The sequence below is a fragment of the Mustela nivalis genome, assembly GCF_964662115.1.
Source record: "Mustela nivalis genome assembly, chromosome: 13".
NCBI lineage: Eukaryota > Metazoa > Chordata > Mammalia > Carnivora > Mustelidae > Mustela > Mustela nivalis.
Genome location: NC_139032.1, coordinates 56,461,514 through 56,483,209, shown reverse-complemented (window position 1 = coordinate 56,483,209; position 21,696 = coordinate 56,461,514). Strand labels below are relative to the sequence as shown.

General features: G+C 42.3%; 1 long non-coding RNA gene across 1 annotated transcript in view; it reads right to left on the bottom strand.

Moving 5' to 3' along the window:
• LOC309846051 overlaps positions 1-15,984 on the bottom strand; it is a 38,010-nt gene extending 22,026 nt beyond the window's left edge. Inside the window, exons 1-3 of the long non-coding RNA XR_014301709.1 lie at positions 15,707-15,984; positions 4,344-4,520; positions 4,115-4,209 (exon numbers count right to left, since the gene is read on the bottom strand). This is a non-coding gene — a long non-coding RNA (uncharacterized lncRNA). The remainder of the gene's footprint in view (positions 1-4,114; positions 4,210-4,343; positions 4,521-15,706) is intronic.
• Between the last annotated feature and the right edge of the window lie 5,712 nt (positions 15,985-21,696).

The following is a 21,696-nucleotide window of genomic DNA, read 5'->3' as shown; positions in this document are numbered from 1 at the left end:
AAACCACAACGAAGGGTGCCTGGGTGGCTTAGTCCACTGAGCTTCTGCCTTCAGCTCAGGTCATAATCCCAGGGTACTGGGATTGCCCTGCCCTGTGTCACCCTGCCCTGTGTTAGTCTCCCTGCTCAACGGGGAGCCTGCTTCTCCCTCTCCCTCTGCCTGCCCCTCCCCCGCTTGTGTTCTCTTTCTCTCTCTGTGTCAGATAAATAAATAAAATAAAATCTTAAAAAAAAAAACCTACAACAAGAAATCACCTCACATCTGTTAGAACAGCTATTACCAAAAAGTGAAGAAGCAATAAGTGTTGGTGAGGCTGTGAGAAAAGGGAGCCCTCAGGCACTACTTGTGGGAATGTATGTTGATGCAGCCACTATGGAAAAGAGCCTGGAGATTCCTTAGAAAATTAAAAATAGACCTACTCTATGATCTAGCTATTCCACTTTTGGGTATTTACCCAAAGGAAACAGAAAGCAACCTAAGTGTCCACAGATGGATGAATGGATAAAGAAATGTGGTTTATACATATTCAATGGAATATTACTTGGCCATAAAAATGAGAGCTTGCTATTTGCAACAACATGGACAGACCTTGAGGGCATTAAACAAGTCAGACAGAGAAAGACAAACGCCCTACAATCTCACTTACATGTGGAATCTAAAACATGAATCCCACCCCCACCCAAGCTCATACATACAGAGAACAGAGTTGCCAGAGGGGATGGAAGGTGAATGAAATAAATCTTAAAAATTCTCATTACAAGAGGAAAAAATATAACTGTGTGCTTATGGATGTTAACCAGACTTAACTGCAGTGATCATATAGACATATACCAAATCACTGTGTTGCACATCTGAAATTAGCATCATGTTATATGTCAGGTATATCTCAGTTTTTTAGAAAGAGTACACCAATAAACCAAAAGAAACTTTTCCTTTTAACAGATGAAAGAAAATTAAATTTTAGTTTTGCATAGGCACACTCTTGATACTAAGGCTTATTTCTAAAATCCTCTTAACAAATTCATTCTGTTTTGGCCAGTTTGACTAAATGAGATGAGAGTCTCTGTCTCATTCTCACTCATACTCTCTCTCTCCAACTTTCTGTATCTACCTAGTTTTTGTCCTTTGTCTTCTCTTTTTCTTTTCTTTTTTTTTTTTTAAGATTTTATTTATTGGGACGCCTGGGTGGCTCAGTTGGTTAAGCAGCTGCCTTCGGCTCGGGTCATGATCCCAGCGTCCTGGGATCGAGTCCCACATCGGGCTCCTTGCTCAGTGGGGAGCCTGCTTCTCCCTCTGCCTGCCATTCTGTCTGCCTGTGCTCACTCTCTCCCCCTCTCTCTCTCTCTGATAAATAAATAAAATTAAAAAAAAAGATTTTATTTATTTATTCGACAGACAACGCAAGTAGGCAGAGAAGGAGGCCGAGAGAAAGGAGGAAGCAGGCTCCCTGCCGAGCAGAGAGATCCACGTGGGGCTTGATCCCAGGACCCTGAGATCATGACCCGAGCCGAAGGCAGTGGCTCTAACCCACTGAGCCACCCAGGTGCCCCTTTCTTTTCTTTCTTTCTTTCTTTCTTTTTTTTTTTTTTTAATTCTTCTCTTTTTCATTCTGGAATGACCAGTTATTCTACTTTAGAACAAAATTACTCCTTTTCCCTTAACAAAAATATATCTCCATAACACATGGCTTTTCTTACCAAAAACAAACCCTACTTTCCTTACATATTTTGCATATACAGCTTTTTTCTACTAGTTTTAATTAAATACATTAATTAGAACTCTGAACTCTTAGAAACCTTAATTTCTTTCTTTTTTAATACTTTTTTAATTTATTGATTTGACAGAGAGATCACAAGTAGGCAGAGAGGTAGGCAGAGAGAGAGGGGGAAGCAGGCTCACTGCTGAGCAGAGATCCTGATGTGGGGCTCAATCCCAGGACCCTGAGACCATGACCTGAGCCTAAGGCAGAGGCTTAACCCACTGAGCCACCCAAGTGCCCCAGAAACCTTAACTTCTAGTGAACACTAAAAAGTAAGCAACAGTGAACTGTCACACCAATATTCTGTGGGTGTCTAAATAGCTATTATTCCTCTGTAATAAGAAGACAAAAGGGGGAGCCTGGGTCACTCAGTGGGTAAGCCTCTGCTTTTAGTTCAGGTCATGATCCCAGGATTCTTGGATGGAGACCCGCATCGGGCTCCCTGTTCAGTGGGGAGCCTGCTTCTCCCTCTCTCACTTCCCCTGCTTGTGCTCCCTCTCCCGATGTCTCTCTCTCTCAAATAAATAAATAAATAAATAAATCTTTTTTAAAAAGAAGAGGACAAAAGTAGGTAAACTGAGACTTATATTTAGCAATTAATGTTTCAGTACATTATCTTATTTGGAAATGATCTAGGTATTCAGTGAATATCTGTCATTTAACTTAGTAAAAATTTAAGGTTTCAAGTTACCAAAAAGATTTTAGAAATTTTTAAAAAAGATTTTATGTATTTATTTGACAGAAAGTGAGCAACAGAGCAAGGCAGGGGGAGCAGCAGAGGGAGAGGGAGAAGCAGGCTGCCCACTGAGTGGGGAGTCTGACGTGGGGCTCAGTTCCCAGGACAATGACCAGAGCCAAAGGCTGATGCTTAAACCACCGAGCCACCCAAACACCCCTTGGAAAATTTTTTTTTTAAAGATTTTATTTATTTATATATTTGTCAGAGAGAGTGAATACAAGCAGACAGAGTGGCAGGCAGAGGCAGAGAGAGAAGCAGACTCCCCGCTCAGCAAGGAGCCCGATGTGGGACTCGATCCCAGGACTCTGGGACCATGACCCGAGCTGAAGGCAGTGGCTTAACTAACTGAGCCACCCAGGTGCCCAGAAATGTTTTTAAGTAGACATATTTTATAAAACATAACCATTGTTGAAAAGATAACTTACAAATTTTTATCCCACCTATGTTTAGTTGATTCACCTTTTCTTAACAATTATGTTTAGATCAGTCATGAAAATTTCATGAGACATTAGAAAAAGTTAGGCATCATTTTAAGTTACTGTTTTTCCTGACAGATGTTTGACTAGTATACCCAGCTAGAATAAAATTGTATGGTTTGCATTATTTTTAATGCTGACAGTTCTTGAAGACATGCTGTTTTTTTTGGTTTTGTTTTGTTTTGTTTTTAACTAAACCAACAATACTCTTGTTTACCAAAGACTACCTAGGGGCACCTCGATGGCTTAGTTGGCTAAGCATCTACCTTTGGCTCAGGTCATGATCTCAGCATCCTGGTGTCAGAATCCTTATTCAGCCAGGAGCCTGTTTCTTCCTTTCCCTTGGCCCTTCCCCTGCTTGTGCTCTCTCTCTTTCTGTCAGATAAACAAATAAAATATTTTAAAAAATCCTTTCCACACCTTATTATCAGCTGGAACAAACACTAACTATTTCTGACAGTATTAAACTTCTTTTTTAAATTATTTTTTTCCTGGGGCACCTGGGTGGCTCAGTCAGTTGATCATCAGACTCGATTTCAGTTTGGGTCCTGATCTCAGGGTCATGGAATCCAGCCTGGTGTGTTGGGCTCTCCGCTCAGCAGGGAGTCTACTTGGGTATGTCTCTCTCTCTCTCTCTCCAGCTCCTCCCACCTTTCTCTCTAAAATAAATGAATAAATCTTTAAAAAATAAATAAATTAGTTTTTTCCTTTTTCTTTTAAACCAAAGGTATATTCATCAAGTGGCTCAAAACAAAAACTAACAAACCTTTTGTGACTTAACATGGATACAAGTGATACCCCTTAATGATGGTGCAAAAGAGACAACCCTGCCAAGACCGGAACTAGTCATGTGCATGCACACGAACCAAAAACCTGTGTGCCAAGTCAAACTCTCAGGACGTAAAACGAGACACACAGGAAAGCAATAGCTGTTCCTGGATTGTAAAGGATAAATAGCCCAAGGGTATCCCCAAAACCAAATTCATGAGAGTCACACTTCAAAGAATTCATTCTTACAAATGTTTTTCTCAGCGAATCTGAATTTGAAGACAAAGGGACAAGATAAAATTTTACCCTCCTCTCTCAGTTGGGCACCACAGACAGAGATCCAGGAGAGATGATTTTAATAAGAACTCTTACCCTTCTGCCAGTTTTCCCAGTATTTCATCAGGGCAGGGTTTCAGCGATCCCATCCTCAAAATTTTCTCTCTATCCTTCTGAGTTGGCTGAGACTCCTGCAATAAAGCACAGAATAACAAGAGGAAAACAAACAGAAGTTTATTAATATATATACCTCATATATACAGGGAGATACCCTGGAAAAATTAATGATTCCCCAAGGTGGCTTAGAATTCAGGATTAACGGTACCTTGGGTGGCTTAGTTGGTTAAGCAGCTGCCTTCTGCTCAGGCCATGATCCCACAGTCCTGGGACTGAGTCCTTGTCAGGGTCCTGGCTCAGCAGGGAGTCTGCTTCTCTGCCCCTCCCCTGGTTCCAATGCATTCTCTCTCTCTCTCTCTCTCTCACTCACTCAAATAAGTAAAATCTTAAAAAAAAAAAGAATTTAGGATTAAATACCATCTTAATAGGGAAATGGGGGAGGATGTAGGGCTTAAAGAATAAATGATTTGGGGGGAAGTCGAATTGGCCTCTAGAAGGATAGGAGATACAATAGTGTGCAGCAAAGTTTCTCTAGATGTGCTGTGGATTTCCAGGCTGCTCTCTTGTGATGAGAGTCAACCTTCCCTGCTTGATTAAACTCCCTGGGATGGGTTTTATGACAACTGAGTTCCTTTTGGAGGATTTAACAGGTAAGTTATATTCAGAAAAAGCCGCTCCCTGCATTTGCTGTTTTTCAAGTGCCTACAGCTTAAAATAATCAACATACCAAGGCTGCAGAATTTGGGGTGGCATGTCCTGAACTTCTGCAGTCCTATTTTGGGATGGCACCTTCTGCTACCCTTCAGCCTCTGCCTTAAGTAAAGAGAAAGTGCTCTGAGATTGGGAGAAATACATGTATGCTCTGCCCTATGTTAAAGTGGCCGGAAACTACATTTTATAATCAGCTCCAAAGCACCACTCAGAGATACTAGATAACGTGGTCAAGCAGGACTACTGCCGCACACTTCAGCAGGGCCATAGACAGGCTCCTGGCTCTCAAGGAGGCACTCTCTCTGAAGATCAGCACTTGAAGAAACCAAAGAGGAACTGCCTCCTGAAATTAAAAAAAAAAAAAAAAGAAAGAAAGAAAGAAGGAAGAAATTCCTGTCTGAGTGTGCACAAGTCAACTCTTCTACACAACAACACCAGTAGGTATTACTGTTGTAGTCATTATCACCCTTGAGAATTATTACCTCAGGGAGAAAAGGCACAGAGAGGGTAAGTAACTGTCATAGATCACACAGCTAGTAAATAGAGATGGAGCTGGGATTTAAACCCATTTAATCTAGCTCCAGGCCCTATAACTTCCTATTTTGTTATGTTGCCTATTCACTACAGAAGGAAAGAAAGCAAGGTGTTGGGCTGTGAGGAAGGAACCTTGACCATTTCTCCTGGGAAAATTCAAGGCCCACGCTGAGGAGCCTGTGAGAAATGATTGGTCCAATGTCATGGGAATCTAGAATAAAAAACACCACCACCCATCTTAAAGTCGCTGGAGATATCTGAAAAGGACTGTTTCATTTTGACTTTTTTTTTTTTTTTAAGATTTTATTATTTTTCAGTAATCTCTACACCCACTGTGGGACTTGAACTCACAACCCTGAGATCAAGAGCCACACATTCCACCAACTGAGCCAGCCAGGCACCCCTCATTTTGACTTCTTTTTTCTTCCATCTTTATTTACTTAAAGTAGAATTAGATAGAGCCAAGAAAAGCAAATGTGAGAACAATGAGGTCCCATTTTCACCTATTAAAAATTTAAGGAGCGGTAAATAGCCATGCTGGCAATGGTGGGGAGATGGCTTGCTTCTAAATGACTGGTGACAGGATAAAGTGGTCCAGCCAGTAAAAAAAAGCAGTTTATTCAGCCATGGGGGTCAAGAGCTATAGAAGCTTTCTTTAACTTTGACCTGCTAACCTCAGTCTTCAGAAACAGCTCCTGGAGTCACAAAATAAAACCCACCTAGTGCTGCGTGCAAGAGATGCTTCTAAAATAATGTTCCTCGGAAATACTGAAAGTAAAAGAGTAGGAAAAAAATAGAAAACAAGAACAAATGCCATACATGCAAATACAAGCAACAAGAAAACAAAGGTTTTGGTATTAATATTAGGCATGGCTGAATTCACAGAAAATCAGAAAACAAGATACAGGAGAAAATATTATCATGATAAAGACAGACAGCAACAATGAAGATGTCATAAATATTTATGCACAAGGTAATATAACATCAGAATTCATAAAACAAAAACAATAGGAAATACACGGAGAAATGGACATAAATACAGTAATAGGACATTTTACTTTATTTTTTTAAAAGATTTTATTTATTTGACAGACAGATCACAAGTAGGCAGAGAGGCAGAGAGAGAGAGAGAGGAGGAAGCAGGCTTCCCGCTGGGCAGAGAGCCCGACTCGGGGCTCGATCCCAGGACCCTGGGATCATGACCTGAGCTGAAGGCAGAGGCTTAACCCACTGAGCCACCCAGGCACCCAGGTAATAGGACATTTTAATTCACCTCTCTTAGCCCATGACTGATCAATAAACCATACAAAAAGTGAAGCTATAGAGGACTTGATTTGTTAAATTAAATTAGCAAGGTAGATTGAATTAAAGCTATCAAACTCCGTATCTTGAAAACCTAGAATTTGCACTTTGTTAGGCGTCCGTGGATCATTACCAAATGACTACACATAAGGCCATAAAAAAAATGAACTAAAAAACCCTCAATACATTCTAAAAAGTAGAGTGAATACAGATAACAGTTTCTTATCATAATGCACTAAAACTAGGAAGTAATAGCAAAGACTGAAACTGTAAACAATAGAAAAGCTAAAAATTAAACAAAAATTTAAAAAATTAAACAAAAAACCGGTATCTGGATGGACTATTATTCCATGTTTTTTAAAAAAGGAAATTCTGACACATGCCACAAAGGACATTACACTAAGTGAAATAAGCCAATCACAAAAAGACTAATACTGTAGGATTTGCTTATGTGAGGTGTCTAGAGTAGTCAAATAATAGAAGATAGAAGTGGAATCATCATTTCCAGGGGAAGCAGGAAGAGTGAGGAATGGGGAGTTGTTTAATGGGCATACAGCCTCAGTTTTTGCAAGAAGAAAAAGTTTATTTTGTATATTGCACAATGATGTGGAAGCAGGAAGAGTGAGGAATGGGGAGTTGTTTAATGGGCATACAGCCTCAGTTTTTGCAAGAAGAAAAAGTTCATTTTGTATATTGCACAACGATGTGGATATATGAAACATTACTGAACTAAATGCTTGAAAATGGTTGAGATGATAAATTTTGTGTTATATGTATTTTAAGAGATTATCTTAAGTAATGCTCAGAGTGTAAACTATCTTTTGGAAAAAAGTGATCATTCCCAAGGAAACAGTGCAAAAGACAGGTCCAAGGAATGAGCATTTTCATGGTTCCTGGTTACATCCCACATAATCTTCAGGTGAGAATTCGGAGGGATAAATTTTGAACAGTGCAAGCTCAGAGATGGATATAGTGTGTTTGAAAATGTTGGTTTTCTTCCTGCATTATTTAGCCAGCTGGTATGCCAGGCCCTGTATTAGGACCTAGAGAGACCAGAAAGGGTGGAGTTTATCTCTACCACAGAAGCAAAGGCCTAGAGATCAAAACAAAATTCTGTTAAACTCCACCAGGTAGTTCTAAGTAAAAGGAGAGGCAAGGGAGTTCAGATGGCCAAAGATTAAGTTCTTCTCTGAAGCTGAGCCCTTCCTCACCTGGGCTTCAGATTGTGACTTCCTTATTGTGACTGTAGGTAAATCATTTTACCTCTCTGCAAGCCCCTTTTCTCATCTACAAAATGGAACTGATAGTGCCACCTGGTTTTCAGAAGGAACAGATGAGATGAGTGTATGAAGAGTTTAGAGCCTGACATTGTTTGAGCATACAGGAAATGCTGGTTTGCTGCGGAGGCATATATTTTATAGACAGTCCTCCAACTCAGCTACATTACTTGCTCTCTTTGAGGGTTTTTGATATGCCTGGTTCTTTCCTTCCCAAAGTTCTTCCAAGATTCTGACTCCACACTTCTACACCAGGTTGTCAGCTCCCTGAGAAAAGAGACGAAGCTGATGCTCCCTGGTAGCTTTTTAAAAAAAAAAAAAAAAAAAAAGAAGACTCTATAGCTTCAGGCACCTCATCAAAGTCACAGCTGCTCTGGGGTGACAACTGCTGTGCCAAGAACACCTGGGCCTCAACAGGCACTGCAGATGAACACATCTAATGGTCAGTAGCAAGTTTGTATCCTTTGGAGGCTCTCCTTCTCTCCCTGCACCTGGAAGATAGGATCCTTCATGCTTAGTAACTTAGTTTATTTGTTAACTAATTCATTTATCCATCACAGAAACAACAACAATGAACAAAAATCGCACTAGAGATCTGTGTAAAATGCAGTGGGAACTAGGAGCAGCAGCCAAGCCTCACTGGGCCTATCAAGGCAGGCTTCACAGAGAAGTCGCATGAGCTGGACTTTGAGTGATCTATAGGAAAAGGACAGGGGGGTAATGAAAGAATATACAGTTAAAGAGTAGAGCGTGAGGCCCTTGGAGTTTCTTGCAAGGCTGAGTGGCTGTTTCCCATGAGGCCATCATGCCCAGTGGCAGGAACACAGCAGCCATGAAACTCTAGAGGGCTCTCTACACATCCTCTCACGGCCTCAGCCCCCCTGGCTTTACATCATTGGTCAGGGCTTTCCCCTAGGGAGAACCAAGTTCTGCGGAGTCCCATCAGGAGCAGTAATGGAGCAGAGATTAGGATCTGACAGAGTTACAGTCCTAGCTTTTCTATTCTTAAGTCTTGGGTTTTTATGGAGCTCTGGGGGCTGAACTGCCTTTTAAAAAGCCCACACATGGAAAGCATGGTGGGTACAACTGGCTCACCATTAGGAAAAAATTTAAGTTTAGAGTTCCAAGTCATGGCTGACATTAGAATAAATTCCAGATGGCTGAAAGATTTGGATGTAAAACATGAAACCACAAAAATAGTAAAAGAAGAAAATAGATGAATATTTATAATTTTGGAAGGGAGAGGGAGTACAGAAGACCAAGTTTAACACCAAAGGCAGATAATAAAAGATTGGTTAAAAAACTTATATATATACATATACATATGCATATATATATTTTTTCATTGCACAAGAAGAGTGGTATGAAAGTAGAAATGTTAACAAAGAATGGAAATTTCAGAGTTAATGAGTATAAGGAAAAGAGACACCCTGGACTATTCCTTGGAGTGGTTAATTGGGAAAATGCATTTGGAGTATCTGATGCGGTTGATCCCTTCCTTCTCCCACATTTGTGCTAATTAGACAGCTGCAAGAGGGATTCTCCCCAGACCAAACCAGTCAGTATGGGCTCTTGGGCCAGAGACAAAGCCTTGCCCCAAACAACAACTAATGCCGAAGAGGGAAAGAAAACTGCTGTACTCGAAAGACAAGACAGGTCCTCTTCTTCCTTTTATACACCCCCACATCTCCAACCAATCAGCACATTCCACTCCTCCACGAAGTTACTACATGCAGGCTCAGTAAACAGGACAGACAAGAACAAGAATGCCTGATTTTAAAATGAACAAATGTCTAGAATTACTAAACATTTTAGAAAAGTCAGAACAATAAACGAGGGTCATCAAAATCTATCATCAGAAACTCTCAACATCCAAGAAACAGAGTTAATAACCACCAAGAACAAGACTTCAGATTAAGCTTAAATAATGTTTTCACAAGAAATGTGAAAGGATATTTCATGTGTTAAAAAGAATCAACAGGTGAATTTGGAACTTTAAGAACTTGTTTTTCCAAATAAAAATTCAATGGGTTGAATCACTAAATAGATATCAATGAAGAGTCAACAACAGAGTTAAAAGGTCAAGTGGAGAAATTCTCTTAAAATGCAATTCAAAGAAACAGAGGTAGGAGGTATAAAAGAGAAATTAGAAGCAGTGGCAGGCTTGGCCCATTAACTAGATTTGCCAACCTCTGCTCTATGGCTCTCACTTCCCTCATTTGTAAAATGAGGGCAATAATTGTGCCAACTTCAGAGGGTTGTTGCAGGAATTAAATGGGGCAATGCGTCAAGTACTTTTCCCGTTGCCTTGTATACAATAAGCAGCCAATAAATGCTAGCTATTATTGATTGCAGTTGTTCGGGTAGGGGCTAAGAATGAAGAAGGAGGTCACTGTGCACACAGCAGGCCCAAGTCTTAAAGGGACTTAAAGGACTTCATTTTATTATTTTTATTAGTCACGTAATAGAAATACCTCATGTAGAAAGGAAAACTCTCCTACACTGTTGGTGGGAATGCAAGCTGGTGCAGCCATTCTGGAAAAGAGTATGAAGGTTCCTTAAAAAGTTGAACTCAGCAATTGCACTACTGGGTATTTATCCTAAAGATACAAATGTAGTGATGCGAAGGGGTACGTGCACCCGAACGTTCATAGCAGCAATATCCACAATAGCCAAACTATGGAAATAACCTAGATGTCCATTAGCAGATGAATGGATAAAGAAGATGTGGTACACACACACAGGCACACCCACACACACACAGGAATATTATGCAGCCATCAAAAAACCTGAAATCTTTTGCAATGACGTGGATGGAACTAGAGGGTTTATGCTAAGCAAAATAAGTCAATCAGGGAAAGATAATTACCATGTGATTTCTCTGATATGAGGAATTTGAGAGGCAGGGTGGGGGGTCATGGGAGGTAGGGAAGGAAAAAATGAAACAAGATGGGATCAGGAGAGAGACAAACAATAAGAGACTCTTAATCTCATGAAACAAACAGAGGGTTGCTGGGGGATGGGGCATAAGGATAGGGTGGCTGGGCTATGGACATTGGGGAGGATCTGTACTACAGTGAGTGGTGTGAAATGTGTAAGCCTGATGATTCACAGACCTGTACCCCTGGGGCAAATAATACATTATATGTTAATTTTAAAAATCCAGCTTAAAAAACAACAACAACAAAAAACCTCATACTGGCATAGGGAAAAAAGAAGTTAGGAATTACAGAAAGTGAATCCAGAAGTTCTGTCATCCTATTTAACAGGCATTCCAGAATAAAAGAGCAGAGGGAATAGAGCGGAAAAACTAAATAAGTCATGGTCTATTTGCTAGGGGTGAAGAAAGTCATAAGCTTTCACATCGAAATGGCCCACTGAGTACCAAGAAAAATAACTGTTCCCCTCCCCACAAAAGACCTATGCCTAGATGAATTATGATGAAATATCAGAACACCAGGTATAAAGGAAATGCCAAGCAATTCTGTTCCATTTTGTTACATTTGTGAGTGCATTTTTCCAGGAAGAAGATCCAAAACACGTATCTAGTTTTTTTTTTTTTTTTTTTTTTAAAGATTTTATTTATTTATGTGACAGAGGGAGAGATCGCAAGTAGGCAGAGAGGCGGGCAGAGAGAGCCGGGGCGGGGTTGGTGGTGGGGTGGGGAAGCAGGCTCCGTGCTAAGCAGGGAGCCCAATGCAGGGCTCCATCCCAGTATCCTGAGACCATGAGCCGAAAGCAAAGGCTTAACCCACTGAGCTATCCAGGCACCCCACATATCCAGTTCTTAAAAGAGCAACCAAAAAGGAAGAGATTTAGGGGCACCTGGGTGGCTGCCTTCGGCTCAGGTCATGGTTCCAGGGTCCTGGGATCAAGGCCCACATCGGGCTCTCTGCTCAGCAGGGAGCCTGCTTTTTCCTTTCTCTCTGCCTACTTGTGATCTCTGTCTGTCAAATAAATAAGAATAAAATCTTAAAAACAAAAAAGGAAGAGATCTCTGATAATTTATCCCTCCGAATTCTCACCGGAAAATTATGTGGGATGTAGCCAGGAACCATGAAAATGCTCATTCCTTGGACCTGTCTTTTGCACTGTTTCCTTGGGAATGATCACTTTTTTCCAAAAGATAGTTTACACTCTGAGCATTACTTAAGATAATCTCTTAAAATACATATAACACAAAATTTATCATCTCAACCATTTTCAAGCATTTAGTTCAGTAGTGTTTCATATATCCACATCGTTGTGCAATATACAAAATGAACTTTTTCTTCTTGCAAAAACTGAGGCTGTATGCCCATTAAACAACTCCCCATTCCTCACTCTTCCTGCTTCCACATCGTTGTGCAATATACAAAATGAACTTTTTCTTCTTGCAAAAACTGAGGCTGTATGCCCATTAAACAACTCCCCATTCCTCACTCTTCCTGCTTCCCCTGGAAATGATGATTCCACTTCTATCTTCTATTATTTGACTACTCTAGACACCTCACATAAGCAAATCCTACAGTATTAGTCTTTTTGTGATTGGCTTATTTCACTTAGTGTAATGTCCTTTGTGGCATGTGTCAGAATTTCCTTTTTTAAAAAACATGGAATAATAGTCCATCCAGATACCAGTTTTTTGTTTAATTTTTTAAATTTTTGTTTAATTTTTAGCTTTTCTATTGTTTACAGTTTCAGTCTTTGCTATTACTTCCTAGTTTTAGTGCATTGTGATAAGAAACTGTTAACTGTATTCACACTACTTTTTGGAATGTATTGAGGGTTTTTTAGTTCATTTTTTTTACGGCCTTACGTGTAGTCATTTGGTAATGATCCATGGATGCCTAACAAAGTGCAAATTCTAGGTTTTCAAGATATGGAGTTTGATAGCTTTAATTCAATCTACCTTGCTAATTTATTTTTTTATTTTTATTTTTTTTGAAGATTTTATTTATTTATTTGATAGACAGATCACAAGTAGGCAGAGAGGCAAGCAGAGAGAGAGAGAGGAGGAAGCAGGCTCCCCGCCGAGCGGGGCTCGATCCCAGGACGCTGGGATCATGACCTGAGCCGAAGGCAGAGGCTTTAACCCACTGAGCCACCCAGGTGCCCCTACCTTGCTAATTTAATTTAACAAATCAAGTCCTCTATAGCTTCACTTTTTGTATGGTTTATTGATCAGTCATGGGCTAAGAGAGGTGAATTAAAATGTCCTATTACCGTATTTATGTCCATTTCTCCGTGTATTTCTTATTGTTTTTGTTTTATGAATTCTGATGTTATATTACCTTGTGCATAAATATTTATGACATCTTCATTGTTGCTGTCTGTCTTTATCATGATAATATTTTCTCCTGTATCTTGTTTTCTGATTTTCTGTGAATTCAGCCATGCCTAATATTAATACCAAAACCTTTGTTTTCTTGTTGCTTGTATTTGCATGTATGGCATTTGTTCTTGTTTTCTATTTTTTTCCTACTCTTTTACTTTCAGTATTTCCGAGGAACATTATTTTAGAAGCATCTCTTGCACGCAGCACTAGGTGGGTTTTATTTTGTGACTCCATGAGCTGTTTCTGAAGACTGAGGTTAGCAGGTCAAAGTTAAAGAAAGCTTCTATAGCTCTTGACCCCCATGGCTGAATAAACTGCTTTTTTTTACTGGCTGGACCACTTTATCCTGTCACCAGTCATTTAGAAGCAAGCCATCTCCCCACCATTGCCAGCATGGCTATTTACCGCTCCTTAAATTTTTAATAGGTGAAAATGGGACCTCATTGTTCTCACATTTGCTTTTCTTGGCTCTATCTAATTCTACTTTAAGTAAATAAAGATGGAAGAAAAAAGAAGTCAAAATGAGGGGGTGCCTGGCTGGCTCAGTTGGTGGAATGTGTGGCTCTTGATCTCAGGATTGTGAGTTCAAGTTCCACAGTGGGTGTAGAGATTACTGAAAAATAATAAAATCTTAAAAAAAAAAAAAAAGTCAAAATGAAACAGTCCTTTTCAGATATCTCCAGCGACTTTAAGATGGGTGGTGGTGTTTTTTATTCTAGATTCCCATGACATTGGACCAATCATTTCTCACAGGCTCCTCAGCGTGGGCCTTGAATTTTCCCAGGAGAAATGGTCAAGGTTCCTTCCTCACAGCCCAACACCTTGCTTTCTTTCCTTCTGTAGTGAATAGGCAACATAACAAAATAGGAAGTTATAGGGCCTGGAGCTAGATTAAATGGGTTTAAATCCCAGCTCCATCTCTATTTACTAGCTGTGTGATCTATGACAGTTACTTACCCTCTCTGTGCCTTTTCTCCCTGAGGTAATAATTCTCAAGGGTGATAATGACTACAACAGTAATACCTACTGGGGTTGTTGGGTAGAAGAGTTGACTTGTGCACACTCAGGTTTTTGTTTTTTTTTTTTAAAGTAATCTCCACACCCCAAGTGGGGCTCAAACTCACAACCCTGATATTAAGAGCCACACATTCCACCAACTGAGCCAGCCAGTCACCACAGGATTATTACTATTACTAGCTCCACCACTGTGATATACTCCTTTTTCACCTCAACTATGAGGTTTTAGAGGAAGCTCTTTCCTTTTTAGATGACCCTGCTTCCTTAGCTGCTGCATTAGGTCTTAGACCAGGGTCCTAACACAAGCCAATCAGTCATTTTCCGGGATCTCTGAAATTGGGGCACGAGAAAGGAAGCTTTTAGTAATTCTCAGGTTGGGGAGCTCTCAGATGGGAAACCCAGGCTCCCGGCATCCATGTTTCCAGCCTGTGGGGGAAGCTAGGTTTCGAGAATGAGGCTGACAGACTTGTGGAGAGAAGGAGACATTAGAGATGGAAAGAGCCTGGTGTTGCGGAATCCTTTATTCTGGTGGTCCCCAAATGAAGCTTATAAGTTTCCTACTCCCCCTAGGCTTGCCTGCATTGAACTTCTGCCACTTGCTACCAAAAAAGGGTTTAATACACTTCCTAAGGCATTTTAGGACAGTACAGATTGTGAGGTCTCCCATTTGTCTGTCCACCTCTCTAAAAAGCTAAGAGCTCTTGCAAGCCTAAGACACACACACACACACACACACACACACACACACACAGAGCTTGGAGTCAGCTGTGATTCCTTCCTTGCCCGTGCTGCCTGCACATGCTTCTATTTCTCCACACACGTCCAGAAGACAGCTGTACCAATGTCCAGGCCTAAGGAACTGTTCTTGCTAAACAGGATGTGATTGCGGAAATGTGTGCCCTTTTCTGTATACCCCTTGTCCTTTCTTACTGCCCTATTGAGTAATTCACAAATACATAATGAGCACTGCCAAGAACCATGTCAGGCCTGGGGCCCCAGACAGGCAGCAAACAGTTTCTGATGTCAAGGATCCTGCAGCTTTTAGGGCTATCAGGCTGTCAAAAGACAGCTCTGAGAGAGACAGTAGGGTGAGTGTTAAACAGATGCTTTCGCCAAGTGCTGCAAGAGCTCACAGGAGGCTCCATTACTGGTTGCCTGGGACAGTTGTCTGGCTGGTCTATCCGCCTCCAGCTTTTCCCCATCCCAGTCCAGCCTGTCCACTGCTGCCAGACTGTCTTTCTGAACATAGCTCAGTTGTGCTAGCCTCTGCCTCTGCCTTCTGCAGCTGAAACCCACATTCCTTAGCCTGGCAAGATCCATCCTCCGGATATTCCTCAACCTACTTTTTCAGCTACATTGTCCACTGCTCCTTATCCACAAAGCCTTGCCCACAAGCCTAAGCGGTCCACTCACCTTTGTCATACACATTCAGTGTCGCCCCAGCACTGTGCCTTTCCTCACTCTTGTTCCTTCTGTCAGTGAGCTCTGCATGTCTCAATTGTATACACCCTCCCAGGTGTGATGAGCAAATGCCTTTCTTTGCTCATGGGCCTGCTCTGATCATCTGGCTGTGTGCTCTGTCAAGAAGGATTCTGTGGATATACCTGGGATTAGGGAAAGAGTAAAAGAATCTGTTAGCAAAATCTGCCATAGGCACCACACTGAATGAGTGTGGACAGCAGGGAAGGGTGAGGATGAAGTGCACACTAGGGGTGCATTTGCAGACTTCATCCCAGGTCCAGGTCTAATGCATCTCTCTAAACCCCATGAAGATTTCCTTGTTCTTCCAAGTAAAATTAACCTCTGTTTTTCCCCCCTGAATATTTATAACATTCTCTCTATACCTCTGTGAGAATACAGATTGCTCCTATCTTGTATGGTACACCTGTTTTGTTGCCCTGTTTGTTTTCCATATGATGAGACAGATGGTATCCTACGGAGGATGATACAGGTAGGGATTCAAAACACATGAACTGAATGCATGAAATCATGTGGAGCACCAAGATGAGTATACAACCACAGAAGAGCCTTGAGCGGCCTTTCCTGATAAGCTGACTTGATCTAGAACCCTTGACCCAGAGCAGACTCTGAGGACAATGTTATTGTGGTCATGTTCTCACTCCTGAACCGATTTCCTGTATTGTTACTCCTGTCTGACTCGTTTTTTGCTCTCTTCTTGTGAGTCTGTGACCACTAAAGTCTGAGCTCCCAGCCTCGCTTTCATTCCTTTACTTAGTAAACCACTTTTTTGGCAGGGTGAGGGGCTGAGGGAGAGAGAGAGAATCTTGAGCAGACAAGAGAGAGAATCTTGAGCAGACACCATGCCCAGTGTGGAGCCTGACATGGGGCTTGATCTTGCAACCCAAGAGATCATAACCTGAGCCAAAATCAAGACTCAATGAACCATTTTTGATGCCTCCTTGGTGACCAGTTCTGTGCGCATTGTTAGGGACACATGGATGATGTCATGCCTTCAGTCCGATCACTGACTTAGGGAGTGTGAGGTAGAGGTGGAGAAAGACTGAGAGCTGAGTCACTGGGTACAAGAGAGCAGTGATGTGCACCCTAAGAGAAGATCAGGAGAATGCTGAAGAAGAACAGTAGAAGGCTGCTGGAGGAATGTGGGGTGGGTGTGGAGGTTGTTGACATACCCACCCATACCCACCAAATTCCTGCTTTGTCTACACTGTTCAGCACCTTATAACTGTGTTGCCTGATTGTTGCAAGCTTCTTCCCCTGTTCCAGGACCCAAATGGATGGAGTCAGGAAATATTTAAACAGCCTCAAACTATCCTAACACCCCCTACCTGGCCCCACCCACACAAACCTCAAGAGCACAGCACTAATTACCCATCTAGATCTGGGATCCTCATGCTACCCACTGAATTCCCTTGAGTATCTTTTGCTGTACTTCACATCTGGGACTCTGGGCCCAACAATCACCCGGGCTCCTGAGTGACACAGGGGGCCCTGGTTTTCCAGTCCTCAGGCCTGGGTGACTACTGTGGGCATCTGTGATGTCCCAGATTATTACAACATTTGGCAGATTTGCTAAAGCTGCTCTGCTCTTCTATCCTTCTGGGTTTCTGGTCCCACCACAGGCACCTCCCTCCCCCTCCTCCCAACTCCCCCTCTCTCCACCTACCAACATGTTTAGGCTGCAAATCCAGCTGCAGAGCTGTCTAACCCTGTTGGCAGGAGACGAGCTGGCTCCAGAGAGCTGGCTGGAGGGGAATGCAGAGGCTCACATTTCTTTAGCTCGTGCCAAACATTATTCAGACGTAGCTTTTCAAACAGACACAAATTGCTCATCCAATAAACACAGAAGGGCTAATCCCAGGACATTTATCACAGTGGGGAAAGATGAGAGAAAGGACAGTCAAAAGAGGCCTTTGAGAGCTGGCCTGGTGTGGCTGGCCCAAGGGGAGGTGGTGAGAGCTCCATGCACCCCTGGGGTTTTCTCCTTAGAGGACCTGAAACCCAGCACCAGGGCTTTGGGATTTGCTTTCATCGTGACATCCAAAGCCTGCGTTGGTGCTTACACTTCCCATGGTAAACAGAGGGAAGAAATCAACATGGGTCAGGTGCCTTTGTGGGCAGAAAGACCTTACCTCCAATTGCCAGTAGTCATGTGTGATAGCTGCCTACAGGGACTTCCTATACTTCCCCCAACATGTACACACAAAATGTCCTCAAGGCATTCTGTAGTTGTGTGCAGAGTTCTCAGATGTCCCTCCTGGCCTGAAATCTCTCATTTCTGACAGGTGTGAGAGCATGGCTGCTGAAAAGACTAAGCTGACCACAGTGGCAGGGGACTAGAGGCACGGGGATCCTCTGTCAGCACCAGAGGGCCAGCCAAACCACTGAAGTCATTTCCTGGTCCCTTTCTGCTCAATCCTTCTAAGGGGCCCCCAGAAGCGTTCCCCTTAAGGAACTGTGCCCAGAAATGAGAGAAACTAGACCCTGCTCTGAGGACCAACATCAGAAGCCCAGGGAGAGGAGGACCAGGTGAAGCCTCAGTAGACAGCCTGGGTCCCCTGCTGCCCTATGTCTGGGTCTGGGAAATGCCACTGAGACTAGAAAGAGTGCCCAGGGCTGAGGGTCTCCTTAGTGGGAGGAGACAATGACTAGATCAGGCTAAGGGCATGATAAAAATTGTCAACTTTGATATAATCAGACACTATTCTCACTTTTCTCATAACAACACGATGAAGTAGGACTAGTATTATTGGTGCTACTTACCAGTGAGGCACTGAGAGTTTAGATAACTTCCCTACAGTCACCCAGTTAGTGAATGGGATGCTTCAGAATATGTGCCATATGGTCTACAGGTATAAGTAGCGATGCAGTGGTTCCAGAAAACAGTTCAGAAACTCCAGTTGTATGGGAATCCTCAGGATGGTGGGGTTTGGAGGTCTGGAGTTACCAGACCTGGGATGAAGTTTTCAAGGCACACTGTTAGAGCCTGTTTCCATTAAGGACCTGAGGGCTTTAAAATTAGGTTGACTAACCCTCCAAGTTTTTCCAGAACTGGGTCCTGTGATGTGGGATAGTCCTGGGCAAACAGAAGTAAGTTTACCAACCTACCTGTAACAAAAGGGCTGGGCTTGAATCATTGCTACAGACTTCAGGACCCACCTGTGGGCTAAACTCCTTCTCACACTCCCAAGCTAGAGATTCAGAGTAGCATGCTGATGAGGAAGATGGGCAGAATAACAACCAGCTACCAGCAGCTCTTCCCAGACACTTGGAAGGAAGTGACTATACCATCAGGGGGCTCTACAGTAGGGACACCACAGCCCTCAGAGGTTAGTGGAAATAAGGTGCTTTCTGGTGTGGCCAGTCCTGACACAATCAGGAAGGCTGAGATGAATTCTCAGGTGAGAAGTGGCAGCCAGGCAGGCAGAATGAACCTGGTGGTCTCAAAGGAAGCCAGAGGCAGGGGGCCCAGCCCACTGCCTGCAGGAAGTTTCTGGTTCTTGAGACTTCATTCCTGCAAGGGATACCCTCTCATCTACCCACCTGTCTGGTAAATCCACACTGAACCTGCATTCCTAGGCTTAGCAGCTCTTACCCTTCTCCCTCTCTGGCTTTGTCCCCACTTGTTGTGTGAGCATGTCTGTCAGTCTCTTTGGTTGCAAAGAACTGACACTTACTAATGCAACACCTAGAGGATTCCAAAATAAGGAGACTGGGGCAAGAAGCTGAAGGAATTCAGGTAGTGCTCTCTTCATTTCTAGGTACTCTTTGTGGCCTGTTTCTTTTAATCAGTTTTCTGTGCTTTTTATGTATTGGCAGAAGGTGGAATATTTATATAATTTTAATTCCAGCCATGCCTAGGGTCTGACTGACCATCCTGAATCTCAAAACCAAAATCTCAGGAGAGACTCTCTGATTGGTCCAGCTTAGGTGAGATGCTCACCTTTGGTCCAATCAGCTGTGGCTGGTGGGTGGGTTCAAGCAGTACAAAAATGGATATGGACGGCCAGTCCCAGGAGGGCCAAGGTTTTTGGAAAAAGAGTCACCAGGAGCTGGCTACACACTTTCACTCTCTATCATATAGCTTTCCTGGTACTGACAGTAACTGTGCCTTCCCCTCCCTGAATTTATAAAATTTCTTTTGTGGGTCCCTCAATGCTTTGTTCAGTGTTATTTTCACACTAGAATATTGTAAAAATTAATCTAGGTAACTGTGGTAAGCTATTCAAAATCCAGTTCTTAAGCCTGGTGACCCATCATCTCTACCTTATACAGCACCCTGTCTTTTTCTCTTTTGCTTTATGGTTTAGGATCTGGCTGCTCAGAGTGAGACCTGACAGACCAACAGCTTTGCAGTTCTTAGTAGAACTGCAGAATTCCCCACCCCCTCCCACATATTTGAGTAACTTCTGCATTTTATTTATTTTAAGATTTTATTTATTTATTTGACAGACAGAGATCACAAGTAGACTGAGAGGCAGGCAGAGAGAGAGGAGGAAGCAGGCTCCCTGCTGAGCAGAGAGCCCAATGCGGGGTTCGATCCCAGTACCCTGGGATCATGACCTGAGCAGAAGGCAGAAGCTTTAACCCACTGAGCCACCCAGGCGTCCCAACTTCTGCATTTTAACATCTCCCCAGTTGATTTTCATTAAAGTCTGGTAAGCACTGGAGGGGTTTCTTGTCTTATCTATTCTAACAGACTAGAAATTCTCATGGTAGGGTCTCCATTCAGCAGACGTCCAGTATACACTTTCCATGTTCAAAGTGCCTTGCTTTGTTTTAAAAGGGCTAAAAGCCCTCAACTGCAGTAATGAGGGAATGAGAGAATGAGATTGTGAAAGAAGAGGTAATGAGAGAATAGTGGTTGAAGAGGACAAATTAATTATATGGTATCTGAGTTTTGCTTTGAAATAATCCTACAGGAGGTGGAGGGAGGTTGGAGGTATAGATGAAGCAAACACAGGGCGATGGAAACATTGAGGTTCATTACACTATTCTTCCTACTTTTGTGTATTTTTCCTACTTTTGAGATTTTCCATAATAAAAATTAAAAGAAAGGAATAATGGTGGAATATATTGAAAGAAATCATCTAGCTGCTCAAAATAAATTTGTTTTCTGGACAAATGAAGTAAATCCATTCCACTTCCAAGTGGGATTGCACAATCCCTTGTCAGAGACTTTTGGAGGATGTGTGCAATAGGAAGAAATTTGGAACGTTGGTCATGTGCAAATGATTTTCTAATTTTGTAAAAGTTGGGGTGGTAGTTTCTTTCTGTCACTTTAAGCTGACTTGAGGAAAAAAAAAGAAATTTACAAATTCATGTAACTCATCAGTCCAGGGGCAATCAAATATGGCCATACTAGGGCACATACCCCTGCCTCTGTGTTGGCTTAACTTTCAGGAAGGCTCTTTCCACATGATAGCTGTAGGGGGTTAAATAGTGTACCCCCCAAATTCACATTTACCCGCAACCTCAGAATAGATCTTGTTTGGAAATAGGGTCTTTGCAGATGTAATTGGTTAAGTCAAGATGAAGTTGTACTGGATTAGAGTGGGGCCTATTTCCAGTGATTGGTATCCCAGCAAGAAGAAGAGAGGGCACAGTGACAGAAGAGCAACATACACACAGAGAAGGCCATGTGAAGATAAAGGTAGAATGAGAGTGATGCAGCTAAAAACCAACGAATGCTGAGTTGTTGGGAGCCACCAGGAACAAGAGGAAGCAAGGAAAGGTTCCTTCTTAGAGCTTTCGGAAGGAACCGGTCTCTGCTGCCCTCTTGATTTTGGGATTTCTAGTTTTCAGAACTATGAGAGAATAAAGTTCTGTTGTTTTCAGCCACCAGGCACTTGGCAATTTGTTACAGAGTCCTAGAAAACTAATATAATACCTTTGGCAACTCCAGGATGGCCACCCCAGAGGAA